This window comes from Melozone crissalis, unplaced genomic scaffold (assembly GCF_028551555.1).
Source record: "Melozone crissalis strain CALT ecotype California unplaced genomic scaffold, PUWL_Pcris_2 ptg000005l_1, whole genome shotgun sequence".
Classification (NCBI taxonomy): Eukaryota; Metazoa; Chordata; class Aves; order Passeriformes; family Passerellidae; genus Melozone; species Melozone crissalis.
In genome coordinates this window covers 64,228,294-64,238,867 of record NW_026535783.1, presented here as the reverse complement: position 1 = coordinate 64,238,867, position 10,574 = coordinate 64,228,294, and positions in this window count along the sequence as shown.

Below are 10,574 nucleotides of genomic sequence, written 5' to 3'. Positions count from 1 at the left end.
TACAAAGGGAGAGCTCAGTATTTCAGAACAAGCATGAGGAAAAAACCCCGGTATTTTCACACAGAATCACACACACAGAATCACAAGGTTGGAAGAGACCTTTAAGATCATCAAGTCCAACCCAGTCCTAACACCTCAACTAGACCATGGCACTGAGTGCCACATCCAGGCCTTTTTTTAAACACATCCAGGGATGGTGACTCCAGCACTCCCTGGGCAGTGATGATTCCACTACTTTATCATCCTTTCTGTAAAAAACTTTTTATCCAACTATTTATCCTAATATCCAACCTATGTTTCCCTTGGCATAGCTTGAGCCTGTGTCCTCTGGTTCTGTCAGTTGCTGCCTGGACAAAGAGACCAACCCCACCTGACTACACCCACCTTTCAGGAAGTTGTAGAGAGCGATAAGGTCACCTCTGAGTCTCCTTTTCTCCAGGCTGAACAACCCCAGCTCCCTCAGCAATTCCTCACAGGGCTTGTGTTCCAAGCCCCTCACCAGCCTCGCTGCCCTCTCAAGTGTCTCAACATCCTTCCCAAATGGAGGGGCCCAGAACTGGACACAGCACTCAAGGTACTGCCTCACCAGTGCTGAGTACAGGGGAAGGATGACCTCCCTGCTCCTGCTGGGCACACTCTTCCTGATACAGGCCAGGATATCATTGGCCTTCTAGGCCACCAGGGCACACTGCTGGCTCACATTCAGTCAGCCGTTGATCAGCACCCCCAGGTCCCTTTTTGTCTGGGCGCTCTCCAGCCACACCGTCCCCAGCCTGTAATGCTGCAGGGGGTTATTGTGGACAAAAGTTGGACTTATTAAACTTCATCCTACAGGACTCTGCCCATCCATCCAACCTTTCCAAGTCTCTCTGCAGAGCCACCCTACCCTGCAACAAATCAACACAAGCTCCCAGCTTGGTGTCATCTGCAAATTTGCTAATGAAAGACTCAACACCCTCATCCATGTCATCAATAAAAATATTGAACAGAACTGGTCCCAGCACAGACTCCTGAGGGACACCCCTGGTGACTGGCCGCCAGCTAGATGCAGCACCATTCACCACCACTCTCTGAGCCCGGCCATCCAGCCAGTTCCTAACCTAGCAAAGAGCGCTCCTGTCCAAGCCGTGGGCTGCCAGCTTTTCCAGGAGTGTGCTGTGGGAGACAGTGTCAAAGGCCTTGCTGAAGTCCAGGTGCACAACATCAACAGCCCTTCCTGCGTCCACCGGCAGGTCACTTGTTATAAAAGGAGACCAAGTCGGTCAAACACTACCTATCCCTCCTAAACCCATGCTGAGGGTTTAGACTCACCAGGTACTGTGGTCAGTCTAACCAGCCTATAATTACCAGGATCCTCCTTCCCATCCTTTTTTATGAATGGGTATCACATTGGCCAGCTTCCCAGTCATCTGGGACCTCACCAGTGAGCCAGGACTGTTGGTAAATGATGGACAGTGGCTTTGCAAGCTCATCTGCCAGCTCCCTCATCACCCTGGGATGGACCCCATCCGGTCCCACTGATTTACGAATATCCAAGTGAGTCAGCATTTCTCTGACTGCCTCCTCCTGGATAACAGGGGGACCATTCTGCTCCCTGACACCATCTACCAGCCCAGGAGGACAGCTGTCCTGAGGACAAGCTACCTTCCCACTAAAGAAGGCATAGAAGCACTTCCGCCTTCTCCTCACCTGCAGTTACAAAGTTCCCTCTAGAATCCAATAGAGAACGAAGGTTGGTACCATTGATTTTACCATTAATATATTTGTAAAAATATTTTCTATTATCCTTTACAAAATTTGCCAAATTAAGTTCAAACTGAGCTTTGGCCTCCCTAATATTTTTTCCTACATGACCTATCAATGCCCTTAAAAACTTCCTGAGAAACCTGACCATCTTCCCAAAAATGATATATCCTCTTTTTATTCCTAAGCTTCTTCAAAACCTCATTGCCCATCCAGGCTGGATGTTTTCCTCATCGACTCGTCCTTTGGCACACAGGGACAGTCTCTTCCTGTGCGTTCAAGATCTCTGTGTTGAAAGCTCACCTTTCCTGGACTCCTTCATTTTTAAGGGCTACTTCCCAAGGAACTCTCTGAATAAGTCTCCTAAAGAGGCCAAAGTCAGCCCTCCAGAAATCTGATATAAAAGCCTTGATGTTTGATGTTCCTCCTGATTTCACCAAACATTGAGAACTCTATAATTTCATTATCACTAGGCCCCAAGTGGCCTCCAACCACCACATCACCCACCAGCCCATCTGTATTTGTGAACAACCGGTCTAACATAGTCCCTCCCCTGGTGGGCTCACTCACCAATTGTGACAAAACATTGTCCTCCACACACTAAAAGCTCCTGGACTGACTCTCCTGCTGTATGAAGTCCCCGGCAGATGTCTAGTAGGTTAAAATCACCTACAAGACCAGGGGCTGGTGATCCTGAAACATTCTCCAGCTGCTTACAGAATGAGTTGTGTCCACCTCCTCTTCCTGGTTGGATGCACAACAGACTCCCAGTAGGATGTCAGCTTTGTTGGCCTTCCCCCCTAATTCTTACCCAAAGGCATTCAACTTCAGCATCATTAGTTTCAATATCCATGGCATCAAAACCCTCCCTAAATAAAGGGCCACCCCTCCACCTCTTCCCTCTTTCCTGTGTCTCCTGAAGAGCTTGTAGCCATCCAGTGCAGTCCTCCAACTATGTGAGTCATCCCACCACATTTGTAATGGCAATTACATCATAGCTCTGCTGCTGAACGATGGGGCCTCCAGTTCTTCTTGTTTGTTACCCATGCTGCGTGCATTAGTGTACATGCACCTCAGCTGGGCTGAGTTAGGAGTGCTGATTTCACTTCTAACTCAGGCTTATCACCCTTGGGCCTGCTTCCAGAGAGCCCAGCTGCATCCCCTTCCCCCTTCAAACCTCAGGTTAAAGCCCTCTCAATGTGTTCTGCCAGTTCATGAGCTAAAATCCTTCTGCCCTTAACAGAGAGATGGAGCCCATTCAGTTCCAGGAGGCCAGGTGCCAAAAAAGTTGCCCCATAGTCAAGGAACCCAAAATTCTGCTTTGAGCCACTTGTTAATAACATGGGTTCTCCTGTTCCTTTCAACATTATTCTCCACCACCAAAGGGACAGAGCAGAACATGACCTGTGCTCCTGCCCTATCAACCACTTGACCAGTGCCCTAAAGTCCCTTTTTATTGCCCTGACATTCCTCTTTTCAATCTCATCACCGCCAACCTGGAGTATCAGCAGTGGGTAATAATCAGAGGCTCAAATCAGCCCAGGGACTCTCTTGGTAATATCCCGTATCCCGGCCCCCGGGAGGCAGCAGACAACAATGGGTCTAGTCAACAAATGGGGCCCTCTGTTCCCCCCAGAAGGGAGTCATCTACTATAACTACCCTTCTTTTCTTTTTAATGCCAGAAGTGGTGTTCTGTTTGGCAGACAAAGCCTAAGTAGGAGATTCACTGGACAGATAATTTTCTTCTACGTCCGCTGGCTGACCTTCTGGATCCAGGGCCTCATACCTATTCTGAAGTGGGACCTGGGTAGGTGATGGGGGTTGGGAGGAGTTTTTATTCCTCAAGCAGGGACCCATTTCCACCCCCCTTCATCCACCAGGTGTCCTCCTACTGCCTCCTATTGACAGTGGGAGACATAGGAGTCTTCTGACTCCGGATGGATCTCTCTCAAGGATGGAAGGGCTGAACTCCACCAATCTATTTTCCTTTCACTTTCCCTGATAATCCTTAGTCTTTCAACTTCCTCCTTAAGCATGGCCACCAGCAAAAGGAGATCACTCACCTGTTCACACCACAGGCAGGCTTCTTCTGCAATGCCCCCTAGTACCACTGATAAGCCCAACCACTCTGCACAGGAATGGGTCTGGACAGACACATCCTTTTGGAGGGCTGGCAACATACACTTTTACTAACTGTAGTTTTTGATTGTGTAAAAACCATTACCAACAACAACCAAAAAAACCACCCAACAACAAAAACCAACCAACCAAAAGAAACAACAAAACAACAAACTAAAAACCTCACCAGCAGGAGGAAACCTGCAACCCTGCCTGTGCAAACTGCCACGCAAACTGCCATGCCATGCTCTGAGAGCCATGTCATGCTCCCTAGAGCCCTCTTTTAATTACCCCACCACTCACAGGAGGAAAAACCTGCCCTGCACCTGCGTGGCTAACAAGAATGACCAAGCGCTACCTGTAAGGGTCAATAGAAAGCTTGCTACCAAAGCCTCACTCGGCTCTTTCCATAGCTTGGCATTGCATTTACCCCAGTGAGAAGGCAAGTCTGCAAGGAGGAATAGGTATGTGAGGTATCCAGTGCCTCAGCTGGCTCACCCTGGTCTGCAACCAATGTGCCTCCCTGCCATTGCAGCTGGGTATGTCCTCAGTGGACCCTGAACACAAACTTCTCCTAGGGAATGGACACCTGTGACCAGCAGATGTTCTAGTCTATGTTAAAGCAATTAGCTCTTGAGGAGAAGTGAAAACTTGTACCCCGTTTTCATAGTGAATAAAGCCATGGGGGTCTTCTTATGCATGGGACAAAAATTGCAAACCTATTCGTGTTGCAGTACAAATGAATACCACAGTGTATAATTTATCATTTATAATTCAACACTCATAATTGCTCATAGTGAATGGGACAAATATTGTAGATTAATACTGACATTTTTCATATTGCAGCCTGAAAGGATCTTCTACTCTGCAATTTCCTAATTAAAAGAGGATGTGTGCAATCACAGAATGAAAGAAAAGCTCTGATTATCTTAGCCTATGTCAAGCCAACACATTTGCCAGTGAAACTACAATGTTGAGGGTTAATGAGCAGCATTACTGTAAAATAATGTTAATTCTGCATATTAACACTAGCAGATAGCATTATTTCTCAAATATGAACACAGTCTCACAACTGAGTATTTCATTCACTGAATCACACTGTGCTGTCATTTCAAAAGAAAAATCTCCTGGAATTTTACATCCTACTCAGAAAGGATATATTTAAAAAACCTGAACCATGCAAAAAAAGATCAATGGTCATCAAATAATACTATAGAAGTGCATAGCAGAAGAAGCAGATGGGGAAAGAAGGCAGAAAAGCACGTGGATTGAACTGAATTCCAGTTCTGTGGTCAGTTTGCAGCAAGCCAAGTCAATTTTTCTGGCCTTCAGTTTCCTTCCAGATGCCCTTTTTCCTGAGGACTCTACGGAGACAAGTCACAAGGTGCACGAATTGTCACATAATCTTCACCTAGCTTGCACCTAGCTGCCTCCCTTCAAAGGATCCCTCAAAATCTGTCACTAATTATTCCATGTTTCTAGGAAGCCTCAGGTCTACCATTTAAGCAGAACAGAACTGTACTATATTCATAACTGCTTTTCTGTTAGGGGATAAGTAGGGCCCACTGCCACCATTAGGTAAGACAACACTGCTCACTGACTAGAAAATACGATCATCAGGCAAACATAGACATGCGTCAAAATACTCTTAAAAGGGCATCACTTTTTCTTTATTAGTCCAAATTAGGTAATTCCTAAGCACATCAGGACTAGGAACTTCCAGCAGGGACACAGAAATTTCAGATCACTACAAAAAAAGGCCAGATGAAAGACACCAGTGATTAACTTTTTCACAGATGGCCATTTTCAAACACTCCTCTCACCAGAAACTTTGTCAGCACCTCTCTCCTTCCAGTTCCCCTGCTTCCCAGTGACCTAGAGACATGGTGATTTTCAAGATATGTCATTTGTATACAGACAGCAGCACTTACAGTAATGATATGCCAGTACCCTTTTCAGAGTGAGAAATGCTGCCAACACAGTTTGTGCCCAGGCAATTGTTACAGCTTCTTAAACCTCTATAGAAGTAAAAGCCAGAACAGTGATGCATCTGTAACACAGCCATAGGCTCCATTCTTACAAAGCCAGAGGAGTTGCAGTTACAGAACGAACATTTTTACAAAGGAAATGTATTGGTAATTTAAGCACCCAGGTGACAGCTCCTGATTATCTGGACAAGAATAAACAAGAACTTTTCAACAACATTTGTACAACAAATGTTGTTGAATCTCTTCTTTTCACTAGAAATTAAAGAACAGGGAACAAGGAGAGAGCCTGGGACCTGTCCAAGGGACTCTACAAAGAGAACACACCCTGAAGAAAAGCAAGGATACTGTAATATTACTCACTATTGTTCGGCCCATTTCCACAGGACTAAAAGAACTTTGTTCCAAGAAACTGAAGAAATTATTCAAACTAAACCTAGAAGCCATGTTCAAATGTGCCCAGTGTCAAATTAACTGACGCTACTCCTGGCTAATGTGCAAAGTACCATAACAACACTGAACTTCTAGTGGAAAGAAAAAAACTACTTTCACAAACCACGCTAAAAAACTACCAGCACTACTACATGATGGTAATTTAGACCAACAAATAGTCACCATTTTTACTCCATGCCCACCTTGACTGAGCTTCTCAACAACAAATAAACAGTTCAAACCCTTAACAATGATGGTAAGAATGAGGTAAGAATACACAGAAGTGTATGTTTACATTAACTAATGTTTTGAAAATAAAAGCTATTTCTAGACCATTTGAATGTATCAGGAATTAGAGTTAACTTTTCCAAAACAAGTGTAGTGTGTATACCATATACACAAGTGCAAGACAGTGCTAATACACATATAAAAACATCATTCTTTGAAAATAACCGGTCCACCACTTCAATAACTAAAATTGTTTGACTTAACAATGGAGAAATTCTCACAATCAGAATCTGGGGCAGGTTCATGCACCATCCCCACAGAGCAGCTGAGCAGCTCATATCTGCTGAGCAGAACTGTGGACACTATGCCAAGGACTAATGTGTCATTTTCCTGCACCAGTTTCAAGTTTTCTGCCTAATTCAACAGTAAATAAATATATGCTGCTGGGCAAATCTCTGCACCAAGCTATTCCCATATTGATTTTCTGTGGCTTTTTCAATAATTGTGAGAATTATTTATACAATAATGGAAATGTTATCCTAAAAGTATATGTAAGGGAGTAGTCTGTTATTTGCCACTGATGCCCAAATTTACAAGTTAGTAAAGGAGTCTTCTTTTGCGGATGCTCAGGTCCATGAAAATCTGCTTTACTAACTGATTTACCTGAGCCTGAGTACTTATTTTTACCAAATACTCAGTCCTAGAACTACCACAAAAGAGTCAATTGCTGGATTCATATCACAGGGGAAAAGACAATTGTTCTAAACATTTGTTATGTCCAGGATAACCTAGCCTATTGTCTTGTTAGTAGTGATAAAAATGACAGAACAGGTAGGAAAACACTCTGGCAAATCAGCTTCAAATGCAGTGCACCAGATGAAGAGACCTTTGATACAGAGTGGCTACAAAAAATTTCTGAAAACAAAAAATTCTTACAGGCTTAACAAAATTTTTAGTGTGCCGGTATTTTAGTGGGTTTTGTAGTTTATCATACTCAGCAAGTGAGGCTACCAACAGAAGCTGAGAGGAACTTGAAAATTCCCTGCACAAATCAGCTGAATAGGGAAATATAATGGCAAACAAAGTCAGTAACAACAAATAAAAAGGAGAAAAAAATTATACTAAGAGTCCCAAAATGTTTCCCATTAATATTATAACTTTTGAAGGAAACTGACATGTCATTATAGTCCAGTGAAGGGCTTCATTCAACGAAAAAGTGTTGCCAGAAAAGGAAGGGAATGAGCCATTGAGAGAAGAGTTTAATAAGATTAGGCCATTCTTCGGCTCTCCAGAATATCTGAAAAGATGCTAATTGACATTAACACTCTTTCAAAGTCAGCCTCATGCTTCTGGAGGCAAGCTCACCACCTACAGGTGACTTGACACTAACTCACTGCCAGCTCCACACCCTTTCTCTAATTCAGCCGGTACTGACAAAAGACAAGGCGTGCTGTTGGCAGATCGCTGCTAGGCTCCTGTAAGCCCAGCAACCTGGCGCTGCTGTCCTGGCCGTACTGCTCGCCACTCTCGGCATTACACTGACCTCTGCTGGGCTGCAGGAAAGCGAGACGCCGAGAATTAACAAGGATAAAAATCCAAGGAAATCACACCCTGCAACTTCGGTGGGAGTTCAGCAAGGGCATGCAGAAAATCTGATTTTGCAAGTGCCTCAAGACAGCCCAACAGGAACACACTAATGCCCTGCTGCTCAAAAATCACTTTAGAGATATTTCAGTTTTTGCAACGATGCTCCCTCCAAATAGTCTACTGTGTTGTGTTAGGATTTCCTGTAACACCACTAAAATATTGTGCACATGGTGGCCCCTTAATCTTTATGAAGAAAAGGAAGCAAAGAATAGGTGGATCTGCAAGCTTTCTCTGCAACATACATCTCAAACTGAAGTACATATGTTTAACCTTTCTTGACTCTTCTCAGGCTATATTGAACTATTTTTATTAATTTTATTATCTTCTACTGCACATTTTAGTGTGCCTGAAGGCAAATTGCATGTTTTTGGGACTCTGACCGTTTCAGTGACCGGTTTTGTGGCACGCTGCCACAAATACCAGCACTGACAAAACTCATGGAGCAGTTAATTGATGTTGGGAACTGAAATGAGGCCACAAGGCAGGAAGGGCAGGAACTGGTTTTCTTGCTGAAGAAAGCACAACGGGGAATTTAAGACTTACAAGTTAGTGTTGGAATTCACTCAGGAAAACTAAGGACACACCCAGACAAGAGTGGAACAAAACAAGATGTTTATTGCAGATTCAGAGTTTGACTGCTTATTAGCGTTCACAGGAAATCAATGACTACTGAAAAGGATGAGGAGCCAGAACTGTGCTTACTCCACTTGTAGAGTAAGACTGAATATTCACTCTCCCTTGCACACAGTAATAAATTTATAAAAGACTTAGTTTGACATTATATTTCCTGGGGCATGGTGGTGCAGGGAGCCCCCTTCTGACTATGTCAGTTGCCAGCTGTTGAATTCTACTTTGAAAATAAGTAAGAGTGAATGAAGAGATCATTTATGATATGCAGTACTTTTTAAAACTGAAGTCAATGTCATTTAAAGCCTAATGGGCTCTTTCAGTACTAACTTGTCAGAAATATTCTCAGGTCTGACAAAATACATCAGTAATAAGAATAGGCCTTTTGTGCATGCTCAGGAAGTGCTTAAGAATATTTTAACAGAAAAGAAAGATCTCAGCTTATGTAGCTGTTAACAGCAGACTCACTTAAGTGCTGGGTTTGAAGCAGCTCAGCAGATCTTGAAAACACAAATGCTGTCCACACGTACTCAGAGACACAGGTACCTTGCTGCTGGAAGTCCGCAGTGTCATTTGCAAGTTGGTTAAACATATTGAAAAGAAATTTGTGCAAAAGAATGAATACACTAGAAAATGTAGTCATTATCATTACTTCCTCTCATGCTTTCTCCATTTGGCAGGATGACAAGTAGTGCACACAGCACTTTCAGCCAGCCAAATGATGACTATTCAGAAAACTTTCAAGAAATTAATATTCTATAACCCTTTTATAATTTGGCTTCAAAAATATTGCCAATTGACACTGAAATAATTCCAGTGATTAAATAATTGATCACATGCTTAGGAAACAAAAGAGAAAGTAGTTACCTTAGCATTAACTTCAAAGACAAAAACCTGAGTGTCTCATGCCTTTCACTAGGTAGATTCAGCTTTTCTTTCCTAATCACTGTAGGGTCAAAGTTGTCCTCTTGTGCCTTGTGGCTGTGTTGACAAATTGGAATACATCAACCACTGTATGGTACTGGACAGTGGTTTAACTCAAATTCATCATAAGAGGCCACAAAGCTACAACAGGGCTTTTTACCAGAGCAGATATTCAAGCTGCTAACCATGCAAAATGTACAATAAACAATCTGAACAGGGCCAACTGCTGGGACAGAAGTGTCCTGACCTGGCAAAGCAGGACTCATGCTTTAAACTTCTGTTAAACCTCCCACATATTTAAATGTGGTTTCTGTTTCCACCTCAAGAGGTTTTTCTTATCTACTAGGTAACTAAGAATTATTGTTAGTTATGTCTTCTATCTTGCATGTCCTGGGTTTGGGGGAATACTTGTAACAAATAAAATGATCACAGACTCAGAGATTACGAATTCAGATTCACTGTGATCATCTAGAAGAGAAGCACATTAAGTCATTCCAATTTGAATTATGTTGCCACTTTCCAGAAAATTCTAACCCTAATAGGACTAAATGAATCAGTTTGAAAAAGTAAATAAATCCAGCTGTGCAGTATCATCTCCTGTCTTTTGTAAATTGTGCCACTGATTATTTTTACTGTCTTCAAAGTTGTTCAGTAAGAAAAGAAAAACAGGATGTGTGATCAATGTCCCTAACCTGTTTATGATCTGAAAAGCTTTGATCACTGTTAAGACTTTAAAACAGCCTTTTGATACTTAAAGGGAGCTTGTAAGAAAGACATAGACAGGCTTTTCACCACTGCCTGTAGTGACAGAACAATGAACAATGGTCAGAAACTAAAAGAGGAGAAATTTAGACATGAGAATTGGACAT